This window comes from Poecilia reticulata, chromosome 11, assembly GCF_904066995.2.
Source record: "Poecilia reticulata chromosome 11, P_reticulata-male-v2, whole genome shotgun sequence".
Classification (NCBI taxonomy): Eukaryota; Metazoa; Chordata; class Actinopteri; order Cyprinodontiformes; family Poeciliidae; genus Poecilia; species Poecilia reticulata.
In genome coordinates, this window is record NC_088840.1 from 5,276,674 (window position 1) to 5,294,110 (window position 17,437).

A 17,437-nucleotide genomic window follows, 5' to 3' on the forward strand; every position below is an offset into this window, starting at 1 on the left:
GTGAATTTCTGTGTCTCAGAAATTTCCCTTTTATTTCTAGAAAATTTCTGAGATGAATTTCAAAATACCAGTTTTGTTTTGTTTGTTTTTTTAAGCAAATTTTCGGATTCCAAAACACATTTTTTCATTAGTTTTCTTTCGTTTTTGTTTTTTATTTTTGCAGAAATGTACATTTTAACCCACTCCCTTCTCATCCTCCATCTACAATTACTCAACGAAATTAGCTTTTTAATAGCTATGAATTCTTCTCCACTGATCCTACCTGACTAACGCGTCACTGTGTCCCAACACGCAAACAGACTTCATAGAGCAGCGGCGCTATTTTAACATGTGATCTCCAATCAGCACCGAGAGACAGGCGTAGTAAATAACAGTATAACAGACACAGCGTGGCTTACTATCACTGTGCGCCGGTGCCACGCACCCATCTGGAAAATGAGACCCGGGTGGGAGGAGGAGGAGGAGGAGGAGGATGAAGAGGAGGGCTTTGCGTATCGTCGGTGCCAATAGGCGCAGCGCTATCTAATTAAACCCCTACCACGTAATCCCGGCCACACCGTCCCCCAAACCCCCCCCCTCAGTTTAAATCCACTCCGACGGCGCACATCACTCCAACCAACAGTGCTGCTGTCCTCCACGTCCCGCTCCTCCGCGCTGCTGTCCCGGTCTCTGCCTCTGGAGGAGAGCGAGCGCCCCAGCAGCTCCAGCTGCACCATCACGGCTGCCTGCACGGTAACATGCTCTGCAGGCTTCGGCTGCTGTAGCTCCACAGACATATATACACACCCTATATATAGCTACTGGGACGTGTGTTGCCGTACGTGTGTGAGTGTGTGAGCGATAAGGAGATCTGGTTTTTTTATTATTCGGTCCCGGAGGAAAGCGTCCGGTGCGAGCCGAGCATCCCTCCGCGCAGCAGGGGAGACCCTCCCGGCTCCAGAGCGCCGCCGCTACAACCGGTAAGGAAAAGCGCTCAACATTAATCTGTACCGTTTCTGCAGTAGTAATAACACCGGTTACCGGGATAGAAGGAGATCGGAGAGTGGTAACGGAGACGCTTTTGTTTACCCGCGGAGGGGGGCAGAAACGTGCGTCCCCGGGCTGCGAAAGGACAGAAAGAAGAAAAGAAAAAAAAATGGGGGTGAGGAGGGGGGGGGGTAGAAAAAAAAAACAGTCCCGTACTGCCTCTCTGGGTCATCTCACCATATTAAAACACATGCTTCGTGTTTCAGTTTGGCTTAGTGTTAAATGCGGACAACTCCTTTATTTGGCAGAGCCAATAACACGGGAGCAGAGTGGGCCTGCAGTTTTTATGAATGATCTGAACATGGGACAGGATGCTGCGGACCGGCCACCTTTCTCCACTAGAGCTGCAGTCTACTTACTCTTAATAGAGAGAAACAGATAGCATGAGTTTGTTGCAAATTAAATATATATATAAGTTCAAATATCCATATGGTTATATACAGGGTCGGATTGAAAAAGATGAGCCACTGGGCTACTGGGCTAGCCAGTTTTGGTGCCATGTTCTTTAAATAAATAAATAAAAATAAGCGTTTTACTCAGATTATAGTACATAAATAGTGTTATAGTACACACGCACACACATATATATATATATATATATATATGTGTGTGTGTGTGTTATAGTGTGTGTTATAGTACACACGCACACACATATATATATATATATATATATATATATTATATGTGTGTGTGTGTGTACTATAACACACACTATAACACACACACACACATATATATATATATATATATATATAGAGAGAGAGAGAGAGAGAGAGAGAGAGAGAGAGATTGTATTAAATGTTCTTGTGTTTTCCTAAATCTTACCATTTGTTTAGTGATCTGCTGCTATTTGGTTCAGTCTTGGTTCTGATTGGCTGTTATTTTGCCAGTATTTGCAAGGAATACTCTGATTGGATGAAAAAGGCCTGCCTGTGATTGGCTGATGGTGTGGCTCCCTTATATGTGAAGTTGTAAACGCACAAGCCACACATTATTCTTCATTCACAGATATGTGCGCTATGTTAGTGTCACTGCTCCCTCATGTTGCCGACACAAATTAGTGTCTTATGCAGAAGGTTGCTCTTACAACTTATTCATGCTAGTTAGCATTCTGCCTCATCTAGCCACGGCTAGGCTTATGAATATTGGCTGAATTCTTAAACAGAAACTGTCCAACATTTTTTATAATTTATTTGTGACTTGTTTTATTTGATGCAGTTTCTAGTTGTTTCTATACTTGTAGGCAGGTATAGAGAGGTTTTGGAGTTTGTGTGATTAAAAAAAAAAAAAAGACACCTGAGCTCAGAGTACCTTTGTGTTCACATACAAACCATAATGTATCACCAGTGCACTTTCAGTTGTTTCACAAAAGAAAAAAGAAAAGCTTTTTAATTCATCTTTGCTATAGTTACTAGTGCATAAAAAACCTATTTAACCCTCCTTAGCACAACACTCAAAAGGAGCGCAGCAGATATCACGGTCAGACAGTGGAGAAACAGTGGCGGTTTCTCCACCAGATTCCAAAATCACATAAACAACAACAACCGTTGTTTATGTTGTGTTTCAGGATGTGCAGGGAAGATGTTTTTTTGTGGTATTTGTTTTGCTATAATGCAGTGAGAGTGATACAGTACTGGGTTGGGAGGGTTAACTGGAGCAGAAAACCAATTTCAGTGGTGTGGTTTTCTCATGGTGTTGCAAGAGTAGGAACATATATAGCCAATATCAGTTAAGTATCAGTTATTTCAGCAATGGTAATATAGGCTTCTGATATCGGCCCAAATTTTCATATTGATGCATCGATACTCATAGATGTTCTCCTGAGTCATTTTATCCTTGTCGTAGATAAGAAAAATGAGACTCTCCTAGTGATTGACAGCAGTTTCAAGAGCTAGGCAAACAAGATAAGAGTCAGGAGTCCCATACCCCCCACCTCATCTGAGACATACAACGGTGCATCTTTTGATTATCAGCTGCCAGGGAAGCGCTCACAACCTGCAACTTAACAAGCCTGACTCTACCTCTGCCACGCTGCATTGATAGCACGATACATTTGCCCCGCACATCTTCTTCTCCTAAATGCCACCCAGCTGTTGCACGCCTTCCGTGTATAATCCTCTGGGTTTGAACAAGTTTCTGTCAGGCTTTGCGTCATGCGCAGGCAAGTGGAATTAGGACTGAAAGTCATCTGTTTAGTCGTTTTAAAGAGGAGTCAGAGTCTCGTCGTGTCACTGCCATCAGTCTCTACAGCAGGGTGATGGCGAAGTGAGCAGCCAATGCGTTTGACTCCGGGTTAATGGGAACGTCGAGGTGTGGGATCTTTCTCTCACAAAACCGACGTAGCGAGCTGCAGAGAGATGCTCAAACGTGTTCGAATCAGGCAGGACTTTGCCGCCTATGCTTCGTTGGGTCGAGGCGTTGTTTAGGCCGCATGTGCTTATGCTCGTCTAGTTGTTACATAAGAGGATAAATGTGCGCTGGAGCACTACTCTCTGTGTCACTTAGACTCATAAGCGCGCGCACACGCAAAGCCCTCCTTCTGCTTGTATGCCACCAGAGGAGGTTTCAACAAGGAGGCATCATATCCCACAAACACAACAGATGTTGTGGTTAAGGTGCGTCAACGAGGGACCCGCTTTGGCTTTTCTGCCGTGTGTACAATGTCTTTCTATCTGTGTCCCGTTCTCTACGCTGTCACATTAACATGACCAATGCAGCTCTTCTCATATAAGCGACCTTGGTTTCATATGACGCTGCCAGAAATCTTGACACGCTGCCCCCTCTACTAGCATGCGTTGAATACATAAGTACCAAAGTGACTTTGAAACCAGGATTCATTCTTGTCACGTGACCACAGACCGAGGCACAACATCTCAGAGCTCCTTTTTCTAACCTACTGTACATTATACTGCTGTTGATTTACACAGGGGATAAGATCATTGCTGTCTTTTTTCTGGAAATCTTCATTTTTCCATATTTTCAGGGGTTCAGAAACAACACAAGGGCCAAATCTTCTCCAGTGACAATTCTGAGGTTGTTTTAATTGGAAAAAAAACATTAAACACTGTAACAATGGTGTAAAGGAATAAAATCCTACCCTGAAATTAATTTTATTGGGATTTGTTGCGATTGACCAATACAAAGTAACGCACAATGGTAGAAGGAAAAGGGCGTATGGCTTTCAGTGTTTTTCTACAACACAAGTGAAAAGTATGGCATATGTGGGTATGTAGTCCCACATAGTTATTACATAGTAAAATCACTTTCTATGGCTTTCTTTTAACATTAAGCATTCCTGACACTCTTAACATACAAGTCAGACTTTTGAGTGAACTAATAGTGTGACTAATCGTTGGGAGTATCAAAGTCAAGGGGGTTGAATATAACATTTGCATGCCATATGTTTCTGATTTTATTTATAACTGGTTCAGCAAGTAAAGTGATCATCTTGCAGGTGATTGCAGGTGATCATCTCGCTACGTCGGTTTGGAGACTGTGGGTGCGATTCCAGCTTCCAAGTCTTCTGTTTATGTGCCCTGGAGCAAGGCACTTAGTCCCAAGTTATGGTCTATGAATGTGTACACACAAACAGCCCTTTCAGTGGTCAGTATGACTATAAACTCAGTCCATTTGAACACTTTCCTTTTTAGTTTATCAGTATGCACCATTTTGTCTTTATGCATAAACACCCAGTAAAACAGACTATAAGAAAAATGCAGAAATGTTTAAGGTGTTCAAATGACTCTGCAAAGAATAGTAGATGTTTGGACCAATGGCAGCACAGAACAGAGGGGAAATGGAAGCTTTTCTTTTTCCGCCGAGTTATATCACTTGTTAATTAGCAAACAGCGAGTAGTCACATTCTCATCATCGTGATGCTGTGGTTTGCTTCCCATTTCCTGCCAATAGCCAGTATTCCCAATCCCCTTCACATCCTCTGTCTCTTTCGCTTCACTTCACTTTCTACGTTTGTAAAACTAAGAGACAGATGACACCGTTTGTCCTGTTATGGATCCTTGCAAATAAAACCAAACTGGTAAAAGACTTTAATTGTGCACATTGAAGTCAAACGATTGACATTTTGCTCTTGAACAATGGCGATGTAAATATTGAGAGTGTATCTTGGCTTTAATTACTAAAAGCAAGAGAATGTCATCAGGCGCCTCTGCAGCGTGTTTGAATTCACCAGATAATTCGGAACTGATGAGTTTGGTAGCAAGCAAAACTTCAGATTTTCTGACTCCCGCATCGGCCAGGTTGGACATGCATCGAATGCTTAAAACGCTTAAAACGCGAAATGCGCCACAAGACGTTGATATGCCCTGGACGCACCAACACATAAAAACTAAACCAGATGCCTTGACGCTCAAATTGCATTCGGTCTTAGCGCAGCATTTGATTTACATAATCACATCAATCCAGTCAAATTTGCTGATTCAAATTTAGTTGCATAAATTCTAATTTGATCTTGTATGATAAAACGCAGTTAAATTTAAGTTTATATTCGCAGTTGGTTAAAGCTCAAAATGGAAAGAATTCATATTTCATATTTCTACAACCAAAATGATCAATCTCAGTATGGTGGTTTGTGTGCACTGTCTGCTCTTGTACTCTAGTGAAGCACCGGCCACTGTATAGTGCTTCTGTCTTGATCCTTTAAGTAATCTGGATTAATGTTGCAGTTCTTTTAAAAAAAGAGTAAAAGTACAACAGGGAAGGTTGTGATATGATGAGTAGGACTGTGATGTCACTCCCAATTGTGTTTGACTTTTGGCACAAAATCTTTAAAAAAGGATTTAAAATTACTTTTCCATATTCTGAAGGCCCTTTCATTTCCATGATGCAGAAATAAAGAGTAAAACATGGAATATGGTGGAATTTGTCTGAAATGTTTTTTTCTTTTTTTACTAAAAAAGGTCAATTTTGTTTACCGAGACTTAATAATAATGTATTTTAATACGGTTTCAGTTGAGTTTTTTTTTTTTTTTTGTCTGTTTTGTTCATTGCTTTTGGCTGCTTTGTTTTATTTTCAATATTTAAAATGTCTTCCAGTTCCAGTGCTCTTTACAAAATTAAAGTTTATTGGACCGTGAGAGGCCGAATTTGTATTATGCCGTTGTCGATACATCACTTGAAAATGGTTTAAAAACGACAATATTATCATTTATCACAATAAATACTCAAGCAATTTGTCATCCAGCAAAATGTGTTATCGTGACAGGTCTGGTTATCAGAACTATTGTATTTTCACACACGTTGAAATGAGTGCTGTGTGGCTGTCAGGGGTTCATCTGAGGTCTGTGTTTCGCAATAATCTGGCCTGACCCTCCCTGTTAGGGGGCGACTCCTGCCCTGTCAGACGCCCAGCCCGGTTATCCCGGTAGACTGAGAGAGCGACTGCTCTGCAGGGGGTGGATGATTCAGAGCAGAAAAGAACACTCCCAACCCCAAATTCTTCCAATCAGCCAGAGGTGACGCTTGGATTAGGATTATCTTGGAGCCAGCAGAGTTTACGGGGCTGTAAAAAGCATTTACCCTTCACAGAATTTGCTTTTTTACTTATTTTTCTTAATCAAGCTTAAATTAAAATTTAGATCTTGAGACAAACTTTTATATCAGACAGAGTTTTTATTAGAGGGGGAAAGCTATAAGACACAGGTGTCAAACTCCAGTCCTGGAGGGCCACTGCCCTGCAACTTTTAGATGTGCCTCTGCTGCACCACACCTGAATAGAATAATCAGGTCGTTAGCAAGGCTCTGGAGAACTGATCTACACAAGGAGGAGGTAATTAAGCCATTTCATTCCAGTGTTTTGTACCTGTGGCACATCTAAAAACTGCAGGACAGCGGCCCTAGACGACTGGAGTTTGACATCCCTACTATAAGAGAATCAAAAGTCTGTCCATCTCAGGTTTGGGATAAATATATTGCTATAAACCTCAAGAATTGAAATAAAAAAAATGTTGCGATGGTTGAAAATAATACAAATTGAGTCGAGTTAGGCAAGTTTATTTGTTAAGCACATTTCAGCAACAAGGCAGTTCAAAGTGCTTTACATCCCAAAAACATAACACACTGACCAATTTGATCAATACTGCAGTTCTGAATCAAAGGCAATTCTAAGCAGGCGGGTTTTAGCCTTCATTTAAAGGAACTCAGTATTTTGGCAGGTTTGAAGTTTTCTGGAAGTTTCTTTTGTTTTTGGTGCGTAGAACTGAGGCTCTTGTAAGGCCTAGTTAAAGTCTACAGTAACCGAGATGCAGTGGAATGTCCTTAATCGGAGTTCATTCTTAAATTCCTTCCAGTGCGGCTGAATTAAATTGTTCTGCAACAAATTAAGGGGCCACATTTCTTCCAAAGGAAATAGATTTAAATGATGAATAAATGACGCTCGATTGTTGTTTTTGATACCAAGTGTGGTACAAACAGGCTAATTATTTTTTTCCCACTTGTGGCCAAGTTACCTTGGTTTGATATTCAACTCTCTTTCATGATCTGAAACATTTAAATGTTAAAAAAGAAAAAAAAAACAGGAAAAGCAGAAGAAACCTGTGGGTGGAAATGCATTACTACAGAGAATTTGCTCGAGTGAATCATCCTGACAAAAACCAGGTATTATCATTCAGATCCCAGTTCACCAACAGACTGCAGCTGTCTGCTGTTCCACGAAGCAAATGAGACATGGAGGTTGAGCAGCACAGACCTCATCACAGGGAAGTCCAGCTTCCTCGTCTCCTGTGAATTCAGACGAAAAGACGCGGCTACAGAATAATCTGACCGGGCAATTGGTAGCGGCTCCAATCTTTGTTTTTCTTTTTTTTTTCCCCACTTACAAAACCAAACACAGATTGAACAAGAAAGCGCGGCCAAGGACGTTTGAAATGGAAGGGAATGAGGGGAAATCAAAAAGAAAGGAGGTAATGAGAAGTTTAGAGCAGAGGTTTTAATAAGTAACAGTAATCGCGCTAGCTAGCAGCCGGTCTTCTCCTCCCGTAGCCATTAGGAGGCTGAGAGGGCAACCAATTACTCCCAGAGCTCTGCATGCTCCGCGGCTAATGATGCCGAGGGGGGGAGAGGGTGTGTGTGTGTACGTGTGTGTTCTGTTGCTGAATACAACACCTCTGCATTTGTTACAAAGGGCGTGGCTGAGAACACACTTTGACCAACACCTCTGCTGAGATCATAATTCTCCTGTGCATCTAGCACTTGACCCTCACGTCTTCCCATACCTCTAAATGATGGCTTTCTTTTTTTTTTCTCTCACTTGGTCGTGGTTTCAGAAAGAAAAAAGGGGCTCAATTAGTTCTATTCATTTAGATATAAAAGCATCTCCTGTCCCACTGACACTTTTCTACTCAGGAAGATTTCTCTTGGTCCAGATCTCTCTCACACTCCTAAAGACTATGCAAGAAATTCTCCAATTCCTGGTAAAACAACTGACACCCCATCACTTACATATATATATATATATATATATATATATATATATATATATATATATATATATATATATATCCCTGGAAATTTGGGGATTTTACTGATTATATAATCACAAACACGTTCAAAGTTAACTCGAAATTTAAATTTAGTCTAGCACTAGAGGGAGGAATGGTTCGTCGTCTTTAGCCAACGACAAAACAGAAATCCCACAACCGCTAAAATCCGATGCCACTCCATTTTTGTTTACATTTTTGCGAAAGAGGAAGTTGCGCTCGTTGCTTTTTCTGAGGTTTTTGTGTCTTTTCCTTCGCCACAGGCGAGGAGGGGGACAGGTTTTTCAAAGAGTTTGAATCATTTGAAACAGTGCTGTGTTTTGGTCTTCAATCAAACTGAGCCTACCAGACAGCCTAAGGGTAGTTAGGCTGGATTTTATTAAGACGTATAAAGGTAAAGGGGGGTAAAAAAGTAAAACTGCACATTATACATTCCTCCTCCATCAATCATTGTCCTTCAACTTTGCTAATGTGCATAATAAATATCCATAACATCCACCAGCTGTGACATATACATCCCAAATGGACGATGTTCTCACATTTCCCATTTCTTTATGTCTGTATCCACCTCAAGATTGAGAAGGACCAGACAGAATGTTCCAGGTGGAAGAAAAAAAATGTAACCAGTGACAGCATCAATTAGAGCCCGCTTTGCCTCCCCTGCCCACTCCCCGCTCCTCCCAGCCACTCCCTGCGCTGTCACCCTCTCAGGGTAATAACAGAGGGCCAATCAGAAATAGAAAAATCGATCTGGCGCCGGCTGGCTCGGATGCATTTACAAGCAGCCGTAATGACTGCAGACTCATTTCTCTGGGCCGCTGCTGCAATCACACGGCGCAACCGTTTTTTTTTTGTTTTGTTTTTTTTTTCCCCTGCGAGCCACGAGCAAAAAGAGCAGCGGAGTTTGCTCAATTGCAGTGAATGTGCCGTCTGCCTCTCAGGTCACAGCGTGACACTCTTTCAACAATGCTTTTGCGCTTTGGCCTTGCTTGTGAAAGAGATTTTTTTTTCCTCCCCTCCTTTCTTCCTCTTATTGAAAGTGAAACTGTGAAACTGTAAATATGGCTCTCCAGCTTTTTTCTTGCATCCTGATTGAGAGCCTCATCAGTGGGACTGCGTTATGTTTTTGCTTTGGATTCGGAGGTTCATATCGATTGGTGGTGGGCGGAGCTGAACAACTGCGATTAAAACAAAAGGATAATGACAGGATTTAATTTCTAGAAGCCTTCATGCGAAGTGTAACTGGACCAGACAGTTTTTAGGATTCCATAATCGCTGCATGTATTTGCATGAATGTGAAAGCTACAGCTTCTCTCAACTCAAAACTTCATTGGGAGATTTTAACAAAGACAACAACAAAAAATGTATATTTGTATTGATTTATTTGACGATAAATTGTCCCAAAAGTTATCGTGATAAATGATAATATTGTTGCTTTGAGACCGTTTTCAAGTAGTATAATGGTAATGGCCTAATGATGCCAGAACACATTCTCAAATATCAATAAACTTGAAATACTAATGAGCATTTAACTCCAGAAATGGAAGACATTTTAAATATCCAAAATAGATAAAGAAAGCAACAGAAACAACAATCAAAATGAATTATAAAGTCTCTGTAAACAAACATGTCCTACAAAAAAGAAAAAAAAGGCCAGTTGAGACCAAAGAACCAGACTGAAGACTTTTGGCATCCATGTGTTGGTAGAAGGAGAAAGAAAAGGGAATGCAAATGGAAATTGAGCTCATTTTTATTTATCATGGGATTAATTGATTTATTGCTTATTGTGGAAGCCCTACACAATAAAAAAAAAAAGAAAAAAAGGGGGGAGGGGGTTTGTGGACAGAGAAAATTCAGACATAACTTGCAAACCCTCTAACTAGCTATGGAGGCGCCGATCCACTTCTTTCAATTACGACACCGAAACAGATATGAGAGTTTTAGTATTGGTCAATAGAGAAAAACAGTGCTGAACTGACTTAAATAAGCAGTAGTATTTCTTCAAACCAAAGTGTTTGCATGTAAAGTTTTGCCTTCATTTATAAGTAGCAGAAGACAAGTGAAGTGGTAACACCGGGCCAGCTTCCTTAATTGTGATCAGAAATGGCATTTTGTACCTTTCAAATGCAGATTCAGGAAAGCACGTCAACTGTGCTTAAAATGTCACGAGCTGATAGAATGATCACCTACACAGAAATGTAAGCAATTAACCGACTCCGTCAATTCAACAAAGCTTTTTGTGGTTTAGTATTTATATAACAATTCTGTGTTTTTAACCAGGGAAGAGATTGTTCTTTGCATGTAGAATGCATTTGGTAATTGCTAAAAACACTAAAGTCAGGGAGTCCTCTGGTTTCCAGCTGTATTCTACCCACAGATAACGGCTGTGCGGAAAAACTGTGATTCTTTTACAATAGTTAGTGTAAAGCATAAGAAACAGTCAGTGGAGCAGATGCAATAAATACCAAGAAATATCCAAATACAATGAATGTTTATCAACTATAATTAATGGCTAGAGCAACAGGAGACAAATCCATCCGTCAATTTGGTAAACTTTTTTTTTTTTACCAATAAATAGGGCTGCATAGTCTTAGGAAACTTTTGATTGTGATATTGTTAAATGTCATTTAACAATATCACAATATCACATTTAACAATATCACAATTGTTAAATGTGATATTAACAATTCACATTTGTGAACATTGTTTTGTTCACAAAAAAATGTCTCGCTGACGATGACTACCATTGGTTTTAGCTGCCAAGTTGTCAACATGGCATGCTAAATCTCAAATGTACATGTGACATATAAAATGACCCAGTGCTTTGATACTGACAACAGTACAATATCTAGATAGTAAGGGTATCACATTTCACAAGTCAGTGAAGAGTAAAAAAAAAAAAAAAAGGAATAGCGAGACAGGGGGAAGTTGGTCAGTTATGCTAGGTTATGCTAGCTTGAAATGTTTACTTGTTTTTTGGTGTTGAATCCTGATACACTGGTGGAGCTGTTGTCAGTCAGTTGCTATGGCAACGGTTCTGTGTATAGCCTAGGGAGAGTTTAATACCTAGATCTCCAGGCTTAATTTTGTTAACAGAGTTGTTGTACCATGGCAGCCAGCGCTGCTATGGATGGCAAGTAAAAGAATAGTCTTTTTGCCCTCCAGCTTTGTTTACAGATGTAAACAAGAACATGAAACGTGTCTATATGAGGTACACTTTGTGATTACATGGTTTGAGCCTCGTTTACATTCAGAGCTGGATTATTTGCGGCAACAAGAGAAACATTCCTCAGATGTGTCGGTGCATATGGATATAATATTGTAACAATTCCTGCAGATTTCTCTGCTGCATATCTATGATGCAAATTCTCCTGCTCCACCTCATCCCAAATGTATTTTATTGGATTCAGATCTGGTGACTGAGGATGCCATTGGAAGTACATTGCAATATTACAAATAATAATATAAAACAACTGCCTGGTCCAAAGCCAGATAATGTCAGGCCCAAGCCGATTGCACCCAAGTTATGTAGTATTAGTTAGTTTCTTCAATTAATTGATGTAGCTGTTCCATTCTATTCTCAATATCAGAAAACAAATCACAGCAATCAAATCACACAAGTCTTTCAAACAAGCTTGATTGTATAAGCAACTGTGTGTTGTGCAAAGTAAATGATCTGAGAGGTTTGACTTGTGCTTGACGAGTTTACAAAGTCTGCGTGGAGCCGCACGATCAAATTGCATCATTTATGCAACAACCCCCATTTGCATGGCATCCATGCAGATCAAATATCCGCACTACTTGCCTCTGAAATTTTGGAGCTTTGCACAGTTCAGTCTGGAAAAACATGACGGACAAGCAAGAGCTCCTCCTGGTGGAGGTTCGCAAACAGACATCCTAATGACGTTGCCCACAGAGACATAAATACCTCCTCCATACTCACCGTTATCGCCAAGTTGCTACTAACAACTGTTACCATAGGCGCCCTACACTGCCCCCTAGAGTCCAGCAGAAAATGGGCTACAGCAAAAAGGTGCTGCACAGGGTATAAATGCTGCAAATGCTTATGTAGAATATACATGCTTTAAGCATAAACCAAGCTTAAGGGGGTTACACTATGATCAAATAAGCTTTAGGTTCATGTAGGAGAGGTTTTGGTCATAAAGAACTTCATACTAAGACACAGTAGAGTTTTATCAAACACTCAATGGAAAGGCCCTCACGGTGAAAACCAGAGTAAGAGAAGGCGCTAACCTGTGAGGATGTGACGTTATGCTCGGTAACAGCGGACTGATGTGTGAACAGAAATAACGTCAAGTGGCAGAACAAGAGAGCCTGAGAGCAAAAGACAAAGAGCTGCTCGAGTGTGTGATCTCAGCATCAGAGCCCTAGAGCAAAATCTTCCACCACGATGCAAGCCACAGCGCTGCATTGTGGGATATCTCCATCTCTCCACCGTCAGCTCAACACGGGGAGATGCCGAAGGGGAAATTCTGGCTGAGTTGGCTGAGTCTCCGTGACAAAAGCCAGGGGGTAGTTTCACTGTTCATCGTTTGTTTCCAAAGCTTCTTCGTCTGAGCCGAGGAAGCACACATGTGCACATGTACTGGTCCAGAGAGGTTCTGCGGAACAAGCAGTGGTGATCCGGCTTGTGAGAACATGAAGATGAGACTAAATCCTCTTTATGTAAGCAATGTTCTTAGCTTTATTTTAAAATCATGACTTTCTGACGGCAGCTTTCTGCTCACCCCGCCCCTGCTGAACACGAGGCATTTCTGCGACAGGGGAATGCAGATCAAAAGTCCAAATCGACGTAATCGCCAAGTGTGACACACCGAAGGGATTTGTGGATCTGCTGCTCGAGGCAGCTTTGCATTTTGTAACGATAACAGGATTTGATCTAAAGACATGCAGCGAGTAGTGCGCACAGTGCAACAGTATTCATACAGATTTGTTTTTTGGTTTTTTTAACCTTACAACTAAAGAAATTCAAGGTATTTTATTAGGATTACATGTGAGAAAATAAAACAAACTAGCACTTCAGTGTAAAGTGGAGGGAAAAGAAAGCATTGTTTTGATCAAATACTTTACAAATAAAAATTAGAAAAGTGATTCGTACCCCTAAGTAACTTTGTTGGAATCAGCTCAAAACAGTATTCCAAGGTTTGATCGTTACACTGTCTACTGTTCCATCCCTCAACTTAAAATAGAAACAATCATACATTTACAAATCTACTGGCCTACTAAAAGCACGAAAGGGGCAGTATTATGTAAAATCAACATCATGGTGTGTTAGCTCCTCATCACATAAGTTTAACTCTTCAGAGTGACAAGACAAAAAAGGAGTTTACCAACAATATGAGGCTACCTTTTCAGATCTCTATTTTTAAGAAGATTTCGAAACCATCTAACTTTTTCTTATTCCAGAAACATACTTTTTTCTTTTAGTCTATGACATACAATCTGAATAAAAATCATAAAAACTTCTGTGTTCAACACGATAAGGCTCAAGCTACGTGCTAACGTCTGCGAAGCGCTATATCTTTAGATGAAACGAAGCAATACGGCACACGCTCTGCGAGTCTAAGAGCTGCCAGAAGCAGAGCGATTTCTCCATTTGATTCAGTCATTGCCTTCTCTTTTATGTGTCACACATTTCAGAAGGAGGTGTGATCACCATATGTCGGGTGCAGGGTGGAATACAGCCAAGACGTACATGGCAGCAGGGAAAATGAGATTGACAGCCAGGGGTGCTTGGTTTGCTTTTGCTGGATCATTAGCAAAAAAAAAAAACGCAAATAAAGGAGAGATGCGAATAATGAATGGGGGAAATGAAGTGGAAAAGCACGAGGGCAAGGATAATAACTGAAAGAGGAGTCATAACCTTGTGTTAGTGTTTGTGTCAGCAAGCAGCTGGAAAACGACGATGCTTCTGCCTCACCCATCTGCCTCCCACTCATCAGCACCACCCAGTCAGTCACTTTCTACTTCCACTATGGATTACTTTTTGCATGTTTCAAACACTGGGTGGCACAAAGACTGCTCTATACCATTTGTCTTACTTGTGGATAATTGTTTTATTGCAAACTCACTGGAAACATTTAAAATAAAAAATAAGTAAATAAACATACATATGTGCCTCCTTCCTGGCTGATTAACGTCAGTGTCAGTGACCTGGAGTTTTGTTTTAATTCCACCTTTTCCAAAACATTCACAATGTGAAGAGAAAAAAAAACTTCTGGTTGTCTGCAAAATTTAAACTTAATGTAGCTCTTAAAGATGAAGAATATAAAATATACAGCAAATGTTTTCAGTTACTGCCAAACTGTCATGTTAATTTCATGCACTTTTTTCCCCTAATGGCTTCCATTTGGGTGGGTCACCATACCAAATACAATTATTTTTCCTTTTTTTAAATTCCATTTTAGCCTTATTTCTGAAATAGATTTCTTACTGAAGTCAAAGATATTTGTATTATCTTTAAATTAACCAAATGTGAAGTCAATTTAACATTAATGTACTGTAAATAATAAATTGTTGTGGTTCGAACACAGACCACCGAGGTACACCACACAAAATGACATAAGGTCTATAATATGCAACAATTTTTACAACGTGTTGAATTTTAGCAACATAATTCTCATCCAGATTAATTTCCTCATATCTCTTCATCTGATATTGTTGATAAATCCTTATTGTTAAAAATCTGAAAGCAGAGTAGAAGAAAAAAGGTTTATGATTTGTTAAGTGTATTCTTCCTGACAAAGTCGAGTCCAAATGTTGGTAGCCGTGACTACAGAATCTGGGATAGCATCATCGTTCAGCCCAAATTAGATTTATTTCAAAGTACAACAAGGGAAGTGCCACATCTTGCCGAATGCTGCGACATCCACATGTGCCGCTGTCTTTCTTTTCTCCGCTCTCATCACTGAACAATCCTTGACCTAAATAAGCCACTAATTGCCTCCAGCAACAAGAGAAGGAAGTTGATGCTGAGAGCATAATTACAGTCTTCATTTTGAGTAGCGAGTCCTGCACATGGCTGCGACCGTGTCTTTGGGGTTCTTGCCCCCCTTGTGCCGTTTGCTGTTCTGGGACACAAGCTAAAATTTGCTCTGGTGCCTAGAAAGCCCTTCACTCAGGAGGCCTCGTTCAGTAAAGGGATGTCCCCCTTTTCGAGAGCCCTTGGAGAGCTGAAATGGAGTGCAGTAACCCTTTAAGTTCTCCAGGCCTGTGGGATAATTCACTTCCCGTGCAATGTGACACTGGCGGCGGGCTGAAAGGAGAGAGGTTTGATTGAGTGTCCTCTTTAACTTGCCCTTCGAATATCACTTACAAGCTTTTCTGCCGAGAGAGTCATAGACGTTGGACTCAATGCAAGAAAGTTTGTTTTTAGAATTGAAATTTAAAGCTGTTTTAAATGTCCTTGCTCTCTTTTGTAAATAGAGAAACAAGGATATGCAACTTCTCCCCAACACAACATAGAGCAAGTAAACCCACTTCTGTGGAGTAAAAAACGGTCCTGGAAAGGCCATGCGTCGGCGTTCTGGGGGTCCGGCTGACGCGAGCAGGACGAAAAGATCTAGAACAGCGATACCAAGGGAGCGCAGGCAGCAGTGAGCTTGGCCCAAGGCGTTTAGCAAAGATCAGTGGCTTTTAGAAATGACAAATCGACATTGGGACTGGTTCAAGGAGGAAGGACGGTGGACGGATGGATGGAGACGGGAGGAAGAGGGGGAAAAAAGCAGGGTTAATGACAGTACTGGGAAAACGGGTGTTGTGTGTCAGCAGATCGATGGCTGCAAAGTATAGAAACTGTATCAGTATTCTCCTTCACCTCAGCACAGAAATAGCTGCTGTTGAGGCCCCCATGGGGAATCAGTGGATGCCATAGATTTGCTTGAACGACAGCGTCACTGACGCAGTAGCCATTGTGTTTTATAGAAATCTTAGAATGCCGTTTTTAAAACTGCAGTTTCCAGCAGTGTTAGGCTTACTGCATCCTTAATGAGTCCACATGAACACCCGGCCACAGGGGTAATCACATTCTGTAATTTAATTGTCAAAGGTGTCCAGTAGTTTAGGTTCTAAGGAAGGAGACAAAGCCTGAACAGTGGCGTGGTTGGTAGCAGCATGTACGTCCCGGTTTCAAATCCTGGTCAGGGTCTTTCTCCATGGAGTTTGCCATGTTCTCCTCATGCATTGGTAGGGTCTCTCCGACTTCCTGCAACATTCCAAAACCATGACTGTTAGGGCAATTTGTCTCTCCAAGTTCCCCCAAGGTATCGGTTTGTGTGGATGCTCGTCTATCCCTGTGTTAAACTGTGATCAACAGGCGACCTACTCAGGGTGTACTTCACCTCTTGCCCAATGACCGCTTCAGATAGGCACCAGCAAGCCCACGACTCTGCAAGAACCAGTGGCTACAGAGAACTAATGCTCCGCTTATATAAAACTCAAATTAATAATCTAAAATTTGTGGAGTGCAAGAATAAATGAGGTCACCAGCTCCTCCAGAGCTACCATAAACCTTTTAGGTACTTCTCTAAATAATGTCCTCAATGCATGGACTGTTAGTTTAGGTTGAAAACTACATTTTGTAGGTTACCCATTGTGCCATAGTCTTTCCATTTTCAGATGTCTGGGGATCTGAAAATCTGAAAGTCTGGTTGTGAAAAAACAGCAGAGTTGTTACCCCAACTCTGCTTCCTTCTTGATCTTTCTGCTCTGTTATTTGGCCTTCACATTGATGGTTGTTCACTGAAGTTCCCCAACAAACCTCTGATGCATTTGCAGAACTGCTGTAATTTCAATGTGGTTAAGTTGCGGATATCTGTCACATAAAACCCCAATAAAAAACAGAAGTTTATAGAAATGTGAAAATACTTTCGCAAGGCCTCCTTCCATTCTGAATGTGC

The 17,437-nt window shown here is 41.0% G+C and overlaps 1 protein-coding gene across 3 annotated transcripts in view; it reads left to right on the plus strand.

Annotated features, from left to right (window-relative positions):
* The first annotated feature begins 575 nt into the window (after nt 1–575).
* The window catches only part of LOC103472035 (hippocalcin-like protein 1), a 48,655-nt gene continuing 31,793 nt past the window's right edge, over nt 576–17,437 (plus strand). Inside the window, exons 1-2 of one of the 3 annotated variants that reach the window (XM_008421390.3) lie at nt 577–732; nt 879–959. The gene's annotated coding sequence lies outside the window, so the exon portion shown is untranslated. Of the gene's footprint in view, nt 960–17,437 lie in introns of all 3 variants that reach the window. The other 2 variants (XM_008421391.3, XM_008421389.3) reach the window with 2 other exon arrangements.